A 15503-nucleotide genomic window follows, 5' to 3' on the forward strand; every position below is an offset into this window, starting at 1 on the left:
CATAAACAACCTGATGGATCCTAAAGTAGTTTGCTCATTTCATCCATAATTGTCCAAATATTTGACCATTTTTTTCTTTACATCTATTAAAATTCCATATATTACGGGAAATTCTTCAAATTATTTATTTCCATTATGCTTTTGCTGGGTGATTTTTATGTGCCATGCTCTTAGGTACTTGTTTAGGTAATGTAGACTATAGTTGGAGCTAAAAACAGCTGGAAACATTTCTGGAATTGAGGAATTCCTTTAATTCTGAACAGCTACAAGAGAAATTATCTGTCTAGGAAGGAGAAAATGGAGCCTAATAAAGCTAAAAAACAAACACAAATATGTCTACCCAGAATGAAAGGAAGATTTCCATTGGGAAAACGCTCTCATAACTGGAAATTAGCCTTCTCTTTTTGACAGCTAACTACTGTACTTCAAAACATTTTCTTTAAGATGACTGGAATAATTATGGCTACAGCATCCTTCTGTAGGGAAATGGCTCATGGAGAGATAAAGACCGAGAGTAAGCAGGCTGAAATAGTCCTATCTAATTAAAACCTGTCATCTAATTAAACACATTCTCAGCAATAGGAGGGTCTCAAGCTAGTTTTCTGATAGGGAAATGGTGTTCCAAATCATGAGTCACACAATCAAATGTTCTCAGTAAACACCACCAATTAGCCTATATTTAGGCACAATTTCTCTTTTTATGGAAACAAGGACACCAATGTTTCTATATGCAAATTAAACAGAACACTATTCCTCTTACATAGAATGTCCCCTGAAAAATATGTTATTCCCTTTTCTTGTTGAATACATCCTGATGATCTTTGCAATACGTGAACATCAAATTATAAATGTAGGCAATAATGATCTATTTTTCCATCTTTCTCCTTTTTGCCATTGTAAGAATGACTTCATTCTAGGACAATACCATGCAGCTCAAATTTTTAAACTTCCAAGTTCTGAAGACAACTGTGCTTCAATTTTGGCTTGTCGCACTGCAGCAGTCAAATCAAGTTTAAAATGTATGTACGTATAAGCAGCTTTGACATCAAGATATCATTTGACTATTACATTCATAGCACTGTGTTTTTCTAAGCATTGCCTATGTATCCACATATAAGGCACCAGGATTCAAACTCTGTTGAAAACAAACATTCTGAGATCATTTCCCACCACCAGCATCACTCCCATTATAATCTCCACTTCCCCCAAGGTTAATATGGGCTACTCCAAAGTGCAAGGCCCTGTGCTGTTCCTCTCATTGCCCCTCTCTTAATTACATGGTATCCTAGGCCCGCTTAGCTTGTCCAAGTGTTTGCTATATTTTCTTTGCTGCAAGTGGCCCTAGCTACAAAGCTCTACCAAAAAGCACATAGGGGAACTAAATTCCAAATTCCAAAGCAATTATTCCTTCTTTGTGACTAAACAAAAGGCTACGACGTTAGTTACACAGAATTTTCCACTTGAGAAAGTGAAATTGAGCTTTTAACCTCCACTGGCCTGAGGGCCTAGCTTTGTAACCAGTCTGCTCCCATTGATGTTATGTTGCCTAGAGACAAATCAATCATATATGTTTGCATGTGTGCAAGAGGGAGATGGTCCTTAATGCTGTGGAATGTCAGCACTCCTGACTTTCCAGGAAAATGGTTGTATTCTCTGGTTCCATCAGAATCACATTCATGTAAAAATCTCAAATGTCTCCCCTTGTCAGAAAATGAGCTTATTACACCCCCCTCAGTGTTTCTCTCCTTTAGCAAGTAGAAAAATCTCAAAAGAAACCTTTTGGCTATATCCAAATCCCAATTTGCCTCATTTGTATTTTTGTCCATCGATACAAGGTGATGAAACTGAACTCTAGAACATATCTTGCATAAGGCCACGTTTTAGTTTGTGTCTATACTGTCTTTTCTTTATCCTACAAGTCGGTGTCCTTCCTCTTAGAAAGGAAGATCAAGCAAAGCTTAGCATAACACCTTTAATAAAGGATAAACTTACCCTACAGGGTGATTATGCAATGCCTTCTCCTGTATAAACAAAAACAACAATAAATATGTATCTATATATCTAGATAGATAGACAAATACAGACATCAATATATATCTGATTTACCCAGAGTTTACCTTAGATCTTTACCTATTATTTGGCTACATAGGCAAGAACTCTTGTTATTAAAATATCTAAATTGTCTACTTTTATTGATAAGAATCTTAAGGGATTGGCCTAAAATCCCATAACAGAGTAAGAATAAAGCAGGATTGGAAAGTAATTTTTACTATAGTTTATGTAATATTTGTCTTGCTGATCAATCTCACTTGTCAGGAGTTAATCAAGTACCTACCGTAAGAGCAAATAAATAATTGAATATGGAAAAAGATCACCTTAATTTAGAAAAAATAGTCATAGAAATTTAGCTATTATTTTGGTGATGAACACACACATAGATATGATAGATGGATAAGTAGATAGAGACAAACAGATAAAAGTATAAATCATATGATTGCTATAACATGCTATAATTAATTCCCTGCCTCTTTAGGAGATAAGATCCATTAGACAGAGAGATGGCCTACTAGAAGCCGAGGAATTTAGCAGAAACTCTTTTTCAGCCCCAAGATGATTCTCTAAATTAAACTTCCACAATAGACTGCATGGTTTGCTTTGCAACAGTTCACTAAGAAGCACAAGTAATAAAGACAGAACCAGTGGTCAAATCACAAGTGACAATGAGATGCTGTATCATTTCAAAGCAAATTTGTGCTGTTTTTAACATTTTTCCAGTCACACTTCTTGGTTTAATCTCTTGAATTCAGACACATCATGTTGACAATTCCACAAACCTTGTTCAGGTAGTAGATAATCTTATTGAACAGCAGATATTTTGTTTTCTGCATTTGATCTTCTAGTTTAATGAAGTGTGACATATTATCTGAGTGATGTCAAGTCTGTGAAATGTAAGGTGATATTTTTCTATTTAATGGCAAATGAAGTGGCATTATGTGATTGTTTACCTGCAACTTTTCCCCCTCCAAACAAGATTACTGGCTTGCTTACTCAAGGGTGGTAATGCTGTTTTAAAGACATCCTGATCGAGATTATGTACAAGGAGAACTGACCTTCAGTAAAGCATCAGAGCAGGCTCTGCACAGAAGAGACACAAACAAACATTCCACTGGAGAAGTTTGGGGAAATGACACCACTTTTTCCCATCTTTTAGTATCCACAGATTTGCCCCTGTAACTATGCTGTACTCTCCTTCTCCTTTGACCAATCCATCGCACATGGAGGCTTGGAATGGACTTGTTGCATGTGGTCTTGCCCCTTGTTCTTTAGTATTTCCATTGACTAGCCTGATGGTCCCAGAAGGAACATCAAAATCTTATGAAACAGAGCTAGTTTTCCAGTACATTAATGAGCTGCTGACATGCAGGCAACTATGTGGGCCTAGCTCAACCCCCCAAACAGGAGTAAGCACAGGTAAGATCACTAGAGATGCCTGGCCTATCCCTCTTGATTCCAAAAACCATGAAGAACAGATGGTTATTGTTGTATGCCACTCTGTGGTTATTTATTACACAGCACTGATTGTGGCAAGAGTTGAGTGATCCACCTGTGTATCTCTCAGTCCCTCCATATCCTTTAATAATTCATATCCTGGGCCTCACTCTGAGAGATCTTGTAATCAAACAAGAAAAAGAAATGTTCTTCAGCAGTGGCCATGCTCCCAGGATTGTGGGAAGATACACAGGAAAAACAACACATGGTCCATGTCCTCAGGAGTCTACAATGTCACTGAGAAATAAAATTCACATACTTACAACAAGAGATAATTATGATCAGTGCATCCTGACTGGGGACTTATATCAGTTTCACTGTACACCTTTATCAGAATGTGCAGGTTTTGGTGCACAGTTTATTGTGATCCACACAGTCAAAGGCATAGGCTTTGGCATAGTCAATAAAGCAGAAATCGATGTTTTTCTGGAACTCTCTTGCTTTTTCCATGATCCAGGGGATGTTGGCAACTTGATCTCTGGTTCCTCTGCCTTTTCTAAAACCAGCTTGAACATCTGGAAGTTCACAGTTCACGTATTGCTGAAGCCTGGCTTGGAGATTTTGAGCATTCCTTTACTAGTGTGTGAGATGAATGCAATTGTGTGATAGTTTGGGCATTCTTTGGTATTGCCTTTCTTTGGGATTGGAATGAAAACTGACCTTTTCCAATCCTGTGGCCACTGCTGAGTTTTCCAAATTTTCTGGTATATTGAGTGCAGCACTTTCACAGCATCATCTTTTAGGATTTGAAATAGCTCAAGTGGAATTCCATCACCTCCACTAGCTTTGTTTGTAGTGATACTTCGTAAGGCCCACTTGACTTCACATTCCAGGATGTCTGGCTCAGGTGAGTGATAACACAATCGTGATTATCTGTGTCATGAAGATCTTTTTTGTACAGTTCTTCTGTGTATTCTCGCCACCTCTTCTTAATATCTTCTGCTTCTGTTAGGTAGATACCATTTCTGCCCTTTAGTGAGCCCATCTTTGCATGAAATGTTCCCTTGGTATCTCTCATTTTCTTGAGGAGATCTCTAGTCTTTCCTATTCTATTGTTTTCCTCTATTTCCTTGCAGTGATCACTGAGGAAGGCTTTCTTATCTCTCCTTGCTATTCTTTGGAACTCTGCATTCAGATGCTTATATCTTTCCTTTTCTCCTTTGCTTTTCCCTTCTTTTCTTTTCACAGCTATTTGTAATGTCTCCCCAGAGAGCCATTTTGCTTTTTTGCATTATTTTTCTTGGGGATGGTCTTGATCCCTGTCTCCTGTACAATGTCACGAACCTCCGTCCATAGTTCACCAGGCACTCTGTCTATCAGTTCTAGTCCCTTAAGTCTATTTCTCATGTTCACTGTATAATCATAACAGATTTGATTTGGGTCATACCTGAATGGTCTAGTGGTTTTCCCCACTGTCTTCATTTTAAGTCTGAATTTGGCAATAAGGAGTTCATGATCTGAGCCACAGTCAGCTCCCAGTCTTGTTTTTGTTGACTGTATAGAGCTTCTCCATCTTTGGCTGCAAAGAATAGAATCAATCTGATTTCAGTGTTGACCATCTGGTGATGTCCATGTGTAGAGCCTTCTCTTGTGTTGTTGGAAGAGGGTGTTTGCTATGACCAGTGTGTTCTCTTGGAAAAACTCTATTAGTCTTTGCCCTGTTTCATTCCATATTTCAAGGCCAAATTTGCCTGTTACTCCAGGTATTTCTTGACTTCCTACTTTCACATTCCAGTCCCCTATAATGAAAAGGACATCCTTTTTTGGGCATTAGTTCTAAAAGATCTTGTAGGTCCTCATAGAACCATTCAACTTCAGCTTCTTCGGTGTTACTGGTCAGGGCATAGACATGGATTACTGTGATACTGAATTGTTTGCCTTGGAAATAAACAGAGATCATTCTGTCGTTTTTGAGATTGCATCCAAGTACTGCATTTTGGACTCTTTTGTTGACTATGATGGCTACTCCATTTCTTCTAAGGGAATCCTGCCCACAGTAGTAGATATAATGGTCATCTGAGTTAAATTCACCCATTCCAGTCCATTTTAATTCGCTGATTCCTAGAATGTCGACATTCACTCTTGCCATCTCCTGTTTGACCACTTCCAATTTGCCTTGATTCATGGACCTAACATTCCAGGTTCCTATACAATATTGCTCTTTACAGCATCAGACCTTGCTTCTATCACCAGTCACATCCACAACTGGGTGTTGTTTTTGCTTTGGCTCCATCCCTTCATTCTTTCTGGAGTTATTTCTCCACTGATCTCCAGTAGCATAATTGGGCACCTACCAACCTGGGGAGTTCATGTTTCAGTGTCCTATCTTTTTGCCTTTTCATACTGTTCATGGGGTTCTCAAGGCAAGAATACTGAAATGGTTTGCATTCCCTTCTCCAGTGAACCACATTCTGTCAGACCTCTCCACTGTGACCTGTCCATCTTGGGTGGCCCCACACGGCATGGCTTAGTTAGACAAGCTTTGGTCCATGTGATCAGATTGGCTAGTTATCTGTGGTTTCAGTCTGTCTGCCCTCTGATGCCCTCTCTCAGCACCTATTTTCTTACTTAGGTTTCTCTTACTTTGGACATGGGGTATCTCTTCACGGCTGCTCCAGCAAAGCACAGCCACTGCTCCTTACCTTGGACATGGGGTAGCTCCTCTCGGCCGATGCCCCGACCTTGGACGTGGAGTAGCTCCTGCGCCATCTAGTCAAGGCTATGGTTTTTCCAGTGGTCATGTATGGATGTGAGAGTTGGACTATAAAGAAAACTGAGTGCCGAAGAATTGATGCTTTTGAACTGTGGTGTTGGAGAAGACTCTTGAGAGTCCCTTGGACTGCAAGGAGATCCAACGAGTCCATTCTAAAGCAGATCAGTCCTGGTGTTCATTGGAAAGAGTGATGTTGAAACTGAAACTCCAATATTTTGGCCACCTGATATGAAGAGCTGATTCATTTGAAAAGACCCTGATGTTGGGAAAGATTGACAGCAGGAGGATATGGGGACGACAGAGGATGAGGTGGTTGAAATGGACATGAGTTTGGGTAAACTCCAGGAGTTGGTGATGGAGAGGGAGGCCTGGCTTGCTGCGGTTCATGGGGTCGCAAAGAGTTGGAGACGACTGAGAGACTGAACTGAACTGACTAGATGAACCTTTGTTGGCAAAGTAATGTCTCTGCTTTTTAATATGCTGTCTAGGTTGGTCATAACTTTTCTTCCAAGAAGTAAGCATCTTTTAACTTCATGGCTGCAATCACCATCTGCAGTGATTTTGGAGCCCAAAAACGTCTACCACTGTTTCCAATGTTTCCCCATCTATTTGCCATAAAGTTATGGGACCAGATGTCATGATCTTCATTTTCTGAATGTTGAGCTTTAAGCCAACTTTTTCACTCTCCTCTTTCACTTTCATCAAAAGGCTCTTTAGTTCTACTTCATTTTCTACCATAAGTGTGGTGTCATCTGCACACCTGAGGTTATTGATATTTCTCCCGGCAATCTTGATTCCAGTTTGTCTTTCATTGAGCCCGACATTTTGCATGATGTATTCTGCATCATGCAGAATACATCATGAACCAGTCTGTTGTTCCATGTCCAGTTCTGTTGCTTCCTGTCCTGCATACACGTTTCTGAAGAGGCAGGTCAGGCGGTCTGGTACTCCCATCTCTTTCAGAAAGAGGGGTGCAAATCCAAGCAGAGAGAATGTTATGCACTCTAGAATGGAAATAGAAATTAATATACCATAGAAAGAATAGGGACTGATTGAGTGACCAAGGACTTCTTTAGTATTTACCATGTGCCAAATGCTAGTCTGAGTTCTTTATAAATATGAACAGTTATAGCAACATTATGAGAGATACTATCATCATTCTCTTTGCATAGTACAATCTGACCACAATGGAAGAATTTCAATACCCTCTAGTAAAGGATCTTGCATGAGACTAGTATTCAATAGAAAAAGTCTAAATGTCAAGAATAACTTTTCTTTGCAAAGAAATCTATAGTTACCAAAGTTGCTGTCCACTACCTTTAAATTAGACATTTTTTTTTTCTTGAGTGGCTATGGGTTGCAAAAAGGAAGATGGAAAAAATGTAAGAATGAAAGAGTATTATCTTTCCTTTATTCTAAATAAACCACTTTTTTTGTAATAAACCACTGTATTCTGTCAATTGTGGTTGGAATTTTGCTTTAATATAATATTAGTAAACTAGCTTGATTCTAATAAAATACATCTGTCATCTGGGAGAATGTATTCGTGCTTTATTCAATTTTTAAAGGCATGAGGGCATAATCTTCTCTTAGTAAGTGAGAACAATCTGGGGATTCTATTTTGAACCAAATTCCTAAGCCAGTTATAATAGTTATCTAAAGAGAAAATTGTTGCATGTGTTCCAAAGCTTTGCATTGAATTTCATGACATTCACCCATAGTTCAATGTCAATCAACGGAATTTTACCAAAACTCTACATATTACAAATACTCTGTAGGATGTAACTTTTCTTTCTAATGTAGTAGGTAGTATTTTTCCTCTATAAATAAACTCTCAAAATCATTCTAACTCCCTACTTTCCATTCTGAAAATCTCCAGACATGAATAGATACTTAATGCTCTGCTACACCATATTAAAGTTTGCATATTTAAAGTTTGCAAATTCAGACAGGTTTTATATATTTCTCTATTTTTACACAGTATGTTGTAATTCCAATCTCTTTGGGGGTGTAGGTTTGGACCCCACTACTGCCAAAGTCAGCTTTGCCTACTCTTTGACTAAGTAACTAAGGTTACTTTGAATAAGTAACCTATTCCCAAAAAGGACTTGAGATAGTCCATAATAAAGGCACAGGACCATTAGAACAAAAGACAATAAAATGTATCTAAATCAAGATGTAAATATGGTGGTTAAGGAATAAAGAGATAGAAGGTTTGAAAATTATAAATTAAATGTTTTCTGTGTGCAATTAAAATTTTTCCCCCAGGCATTTCCTGAGTCTGTATAGTTAGTGACTATCTCTTATAAATTATTTAAATACAAATTTCAGAACAATGTTAAATGAGAGTATATTGATGGAGCAAGGGGCTTTGGGCAGTCAGAGAAGCAGATCTCTTCTTGATAGTACTGGTGTTCCAGGCTTGCCTGGGCCAAAGTATATCACACATGCTTCCATCATGTACACTGCACAAATACAAGTCATAAATTCAACCCCCTCCCTGAAGAACACTCAGGTTTATAAGCAAATTCCATTTCTTTCTCTTCTTCTCAAGAAGGTTTATAATATATAATAATTAATAAGATTATTATAAAGATAACCTTGAATCCTTTCTAATTAATTTTAAAATTTAAATAATTCCAATTTTTAGATATTTTATTTTAGTAAAATAATTAGTTGCAGCAGAGCTAACAACTAATCAAAGATTTATATTATAATGTAACATATGGATATTTATGGCTTAAGCTAATTTCATGAACCATATAATTGTCAGAGTTGTCACCTCACTTTGAACACACAGACATAATATGTATACTTTTTAACCATTATCCTAAAAAATAGACTAGAATGAACAATATATTATATACCAATTACCATGGTCACATGTACTCTAAACAGTAACATCATCTGGAAATGGAATAAACATATGGTTGTCATGCTCTACAAGCTGTCAAATGTTGTCTCTCATTTGAGACCTGGAACAAATTAGTCATATTAACTATATAAGGGTGCCCACTTTCACCATTACTATTCAACATAGTTTTGGAAGTTTTGGCCACAGCAATCAGAGCAGAAAAAGAAATAAAAGGAATCCAAATTGGAAAAGAAGAAGTAAAACTCTCACTGTTTGCAGATGACATGATCCTCTACATAGAAAACCCTAAAGACTCCACCAGAAAATTACTAGAACTAATTAATGAATATAGTACAGTTGCAGGATATAAAATCAACACACAGAAATCCCTTGCATTCCTATACACTAATAATGAGAAAATAGAAAGAGAAATTAAGGAAACAATTCCATTCACCATTGAAACAAAAAGAATAAAATACTTAGGAATGTATCTACCTAAAGAAACTAAAGACCTATGTATAGAAAACTATAAAACACTGGTGAAAGAAATCAAAGAGGACACTAATAGATGGAGAAATATATCATGTTCATGGATTGGAAGAATCAATATAGTGAAAATGAGTATACTACCCAAAGCAATTTATAGATTGAATGCAATCCCTATCAAGCTACCAATGGTATTCTTCACAGAGCTAGAACAAATAATTTCACAATTTGTATGGAAATACAAAAAACCTCGAATAGCCAAAGCTATCTTGAGAAAGAAGAATGGAACTGGAGGAATCAACCTGCCTGACTTCAGGCTCTACTACAAAGCCATAGTCATCAAGACAGTATGGTACTGGCACAAAGACAGAAATATAGATCAATGGAACAAAATAGAAAGCCCAGAGATAAATCCACGCACATATGGACACCTTATCTTTGACAAAGGAGGCAAGAATATACAATGGATTAAAGACAATCTCTTTAACAAGTGGTGCTGGGAAAACTGGTCAACCACTTGTAAAAGAATGAAACTAGAGCACCTTCTAACACCATACACAAAAATAAACTCAAAATGGATTAAAGATCTAAACCTAAGACCAGAAACTATAAAACTCCCAGAGGAGAACATAGGTAAAACACTCCGACAAACATCACAGCAGGATCCTCTATGACCCACCTCCCAGAATATTGGAAATAAAAGCAAAAATAAACAAATGGGACCTAATTAAACGCTTCTGCACAACAAAGGAAACTATAAGCAAGATGAAAAGACAGCCTTCAGAATGGGAGAAAATAATAGCAAATGAAGCAACAGACAAACAACTAATCTCAAAAATATACAAGCAACTCCTACAGCTCAATTCCAGAAAAATAAATGACCCAATCAAAAAATGGGCCAAAGAACTAGACATTTCTCCAAAGAAGACATACAGATGGCTAACAAACACATGAAAAGATGCTCAACATCACTCATTATCAAATAAATGCAAATCAAAACCACTATGAGGTACCATTTCACACCAGTCAGAATGGCTGCGACCAAAAGTCTACAAGCAATAAATGCTGGAGAGGGTGTGGAGAAAAGGGAACCCTCTTACACTGTTGGTAGGAATGCAAACTAGTACAGCCACTATGGAGAACGGTGTGAAGATTCCTTAAAAAACTGGAAATAGAACTGCCATACAACCCAGCAATCCCACTGCTGGGCATACACACTGAGGAAACCAGAACTGAAAGAGACACGTGTACCCCAGTGTTCATCACAGCACTGTTTATAATAGCCAGGACATGGAAGCAACCTAGATGTCCATCAGCAGATGAATGGATAAGAAAGCTGTGGTACATATACACAATGGAGTATTACTCAGCCATTAAAAAGAATACATTTGAATCAGTTCTAATGAAGTGGATGAAACTGGAGCCTATTATACAGAGTGAAGTAAGCCAGAAAGAAAAACACCAATACAGTATACTAATGCATATATATGGAATTTAGAAAGATGGTAACAATAACCCTGTGTACAAGACAGCAAAAGAGACACTGATGTATAGAACAGTCTTTTGGACTCTGTGGGAGAGGGAGGGGGTGGGATGATTTGGGAGAATGGCATTGAAACATGTATAATATCATATATGAAACGAGTCGCCAGTCCAGGTTCAATGCACGATACTGGATGCTTGTGGCTGGTGCACTGGGACGACCCAGAGGGATGGTATGGGGAGGGATGAGGGAGGAGGGTTCAGGATGGGGAACACATGTATACCTGTGGCAGATTCATTTTGATATATGGCAAAACCAATACAATATTATCAAGTTAAATAAAATAAAATTTAAAAAAATAAATTAAAAATTAATAAAATTAATAAGTTTAAAAAACAAAAAAATAAAAATAAAAAAATAAAAAGTTCCATATTTATTAGTAAGAATATCCACATTGAATGGGTGCAAAGTCATTGACTGTATCTTCTTAAAAGCTACGAAGTGAATTTTTAAAAAGCAAGCTGATATAGCTTTGCAGGACTCATGATTATGAATCTTCAGTAAATTCTAAGTTCTACAAGGCCACGAAAGGAGTTTATCTAATATTGCAACTGAGCACCTTAAGCATCAGAACCAATACAGTCACTAACATAAGTTAAATCTTTTTTAAGTAAATTAACATTATCGTAGGGCCCAACATTAAACAAAGTCTGCACCTGTCTAAAAAATGTTATCAAAGTAAATCAGAAACTAAGATGGTGCATGGATCAATACTAGCATATTTGATCAAATCCTCAAAATATTTTGAATGCGTGACCTGCTAAGAGTTACCCCAAAGTTTTCCTTTTCTAACAGAAAGCATGACATTAAAACGATGGTTCCCATGATTTTGTATTCATTATAGTGAAAAGTTTCAGTTCCATGAAAGTAGAAATATGTTTATTTCACTCACTTTTCCCATAAATACCTGCATCTGGTCCTTACCAGATGCTCAATAAATACCTGTTGAATTAATGATTATATAAATGAATAAAATCCACCCTTATTCTAATTTGAATGTCTCAGGTGTCTAATGATTATGATAAATCACTGATTTTGATCATTTTAAATTAGAATATAAGAATTAAAGTCAAGTCAAATCTAATCAGAGATCATGAAAAACATTGAATACAAAATGCCTATCTCACTTCTGGCATGATTTTTTTATTTTTACTTCTTTATAGTTGATAAGTTTATTTCTAGTCTTTTCTTTGCACATATACTTTGCATGTACACATATGGGATCTTGCAATCCAAACTGTTTAGTAACTTGATTTCTCATTTAACACTATTTTGTGTGTCTCCACTCCCTGGGCCCTTTTTAAATTTTTTTATTGAAATATAGTTGATTCACAATGTTGTGTGGAATGATTTTTCCCACTATCCAGTATACAACAGTGGGGACAGTTAGATCTTCCAATTGTGGAAGAGACTGTTTTCCATTTGTTGGATCTTGGGATATATATCTTTTCAGTCGCCCTCTCAAGAGTTTATTCCTTGTACCATGAAGAGCTTACAGATGCCAATATTATAAAAACAAGTTTAATAATTTCCATGGGGGGACATCTCTTTTGGCAATTTACAATAGAGACTTAATAATCCATGAGACTTGGCTAACCAAACTTTCCTGGAAACAGTCATCAAATATAATAGAAAACTGACTTATTCTTGCCAGTTCCATTCCGTTCCAGGAATAAACTCAAAAGTAAATTTTAAGTAAAGGTTCCCCAGTGGTATCCACTAACAATTAATCTAATTCTCTTTCATAAATAATGGAGAAATATCAGTCCCATAATCTTTTAAAAAGGTGAATATAGAACCAGAATCATAAAAACATAACAATTCTTAAAACGTGCCCAAATCCTAAACTTCTGTATTTTTTCCTTCCATCCTAATAGTCACCTGATTTCTATTCAAATATCTGGTAGGGAACCATAGCCAAACAAATCACTTTAGTTGTTTTTTTTTTTTTTTTTTCTTACTAATTATTCTAATTAAAGCACCAATGTGACAGCAGCAAAATAGATCTAAAAACAATGCTGTTACATGGACAGGGTTTCAAAGCACTAAAATATGTTTAATCCAAGGATTTGCATGTGGTCCCCCTTCCATCTGCTGCAAAAAATGAGTCCTCTGGTTGGAAATGACTCTGATAGAATAAATATCATTTGAGGCTCTGCCAGTACTGCAAACAATTACAAATTCTATCATGTGCTCTTCCTCCTTTCTCTCCAACCATGAGAGAAACTAGGATAGAAAGCAGGAAACACCCAACTGGGCTCCCTGTGAGGACACCTCTCCTTCTAGAATCAGACTAACAGCGACCGGCTCTGGCTACTGGGACATCAAACGTGAAGACACTGCTGTTGTGCAGAAAATAAATAAGCAAACATCAAAGATTTGTAGAAAATTTGATTAAGAAACATTCTCAGTCTTGCCACACAGCAGACACTGAACTACTGAAATGTATTGTGGCTAGAATCAAATACACAGACTTATTTTGCCTCTGAAATCTGTTACGTTGATACATACCCATCAATTTGGACACTGTAATGAAAAATTAACAAAACAATGACCCTTGCATGAACCTAGTCTTTGAATCAGAAACCTCATTCATATAAGAATTTCAAAGTATTTTTGTATTCAAGATACACATTTTGTATTAGAGTGAAAATTTAAATTCCTTAAAGAATTGAGAAGCAAATAAATGCCTAATCAAAAATAATTTGGGTCTGGTGAAATATCAAGGCAAATTGCTTCCTTACCCAAGAACATCATACTATAATTACTACATAATAAGAGTGTGAGGCAGGGGAAACAATAACTGTGCCTCATTCTTTCAACCATTCATTTAAGTTTGAAGATATTATCAGTGGGTGACCGAACTTCAAAAATACAGAAAAATACTCAACAATATTAGACTTGTATAGGCAAGTATCCAATAAAAGCCACTTGGATAAAAATATATTAAATACTTAAAACTGTAAAATCATTCGATGGAAAAGAAAAATCCATTCAGAAAATGAAGAACTTGAATAATTTATGTAATTTGGCCAAATACTACATTATTGCTCCAATTTCCACTTTGCTGGGGCTAATCTCTCTTGTCAGATTCTCTTGTCTCCCAGCATAGCTGTCATCATCACTCTCAAGTCTCTTGATCTTATCTAACAGAACAAGTAGAAAATATATTATACTATGTTCCTGGAAGCCTACAAGACCTTGAAGAATGGTATATTTCAGAGAAGAGACTGTTTAAAAAGGGGTCTTCATCCTAATTCTAACCTTGATTATCTAATTGTTACTAAAAATGACATTCACGATTTTCCCCCTACATTCTTTATTTACCTGTTACAAGTCACCAGCCACCTGGTATACAAGTCTAATATCAACCAGAAAACAGAGGCAATTAAGATAAGTGATCATAGCCCCCAGTTCTAATTAACCTGCCAATGTCACAAAGTCCAAATGCCAAATTTCCCCTTGGAAAACTCTGTAGAAATTTCGAAAGACTGAGTAGCTCAAGAGTCCTCTCTCTAGCCAATATCTGTTTTTTGTTTTGTTTTGTTTTGTTTTTCCTGATCAGCCAACCTTTTAACAACACAAGAGTGGTCACCAATAAATCTCAGATTGTAATTATTCACCAGCATTTCATAAGCCCTGGTTACTCCTTTCATACCATCAGATTCTTTGAAGTTTCGTGAGGGTCCATTTTTAATTTAGATGAAAGATTTCATTCTGTAGGTTTCTGAAACACACTGAGGAGAAGGACGGGTTCATTTACTCCTAGAGCCATTCCTCACTCACTTCTTTGTTTTGCAGGTGGTATTTAAATCACAGTATTTCTAGCTCTAAAGCAAGAGCAAGAAAAAAATCTCACCTGCTTCTATGGCTATAATTCAGAATCTGACTCATTTGAGTACCTACAGTACAGAGGGGTAGATCCTAGTATTAATTAGAGCCAACAACAACAAAATCAATCACACTAAGAGGACTCAAAATATGAACCCAAAGAAGTCAACTAGGCTCTGGGAAAAAAAGGACGTCCCATAAAGCAGAGACGGTGACCTTCAGCCAACATCAATAGCACATCAACAGACAAGGGCGGTCCTAAGGGACATTGTTAAGATTAGCTGAGTGCTAAAACAGAATTTCTTGTTTCAATGTGGGCAGTTTTCTAACTCCTCTGGACCTTGACTATGAATCTGCAACAGTTTCCCACTGGCTAATTCAGCCTTTGGGTCTCAGCTTACACATAACTTCTTTAATGAAATCTTTCCCCTCCCTCCAAACTTGATTACATCTTGTGTTATATGTTGCTATACTATTCTTGACTTCTTCATAATGTTCATTACAATTGAAATTATTTATAAAATTAT

The sequence above is a fragment of the Bos indicus x Bos taurus genome, chromosome 2, assembly GCF_003369695.1.
Source record: "Bos indicus x Bos taurus breed Angus x Brahman F1 hybrid chromosome 2, Bos_hybrid_MaternalHap_v2.0, whole genome shotgun sequence".
Taxonomy (NCBI): Eukaryota; Metazoa; Chordata; class Mammalia; order Artiodactyla; family Bovidae; genus Bos; species Bos indicus x Bos taurus.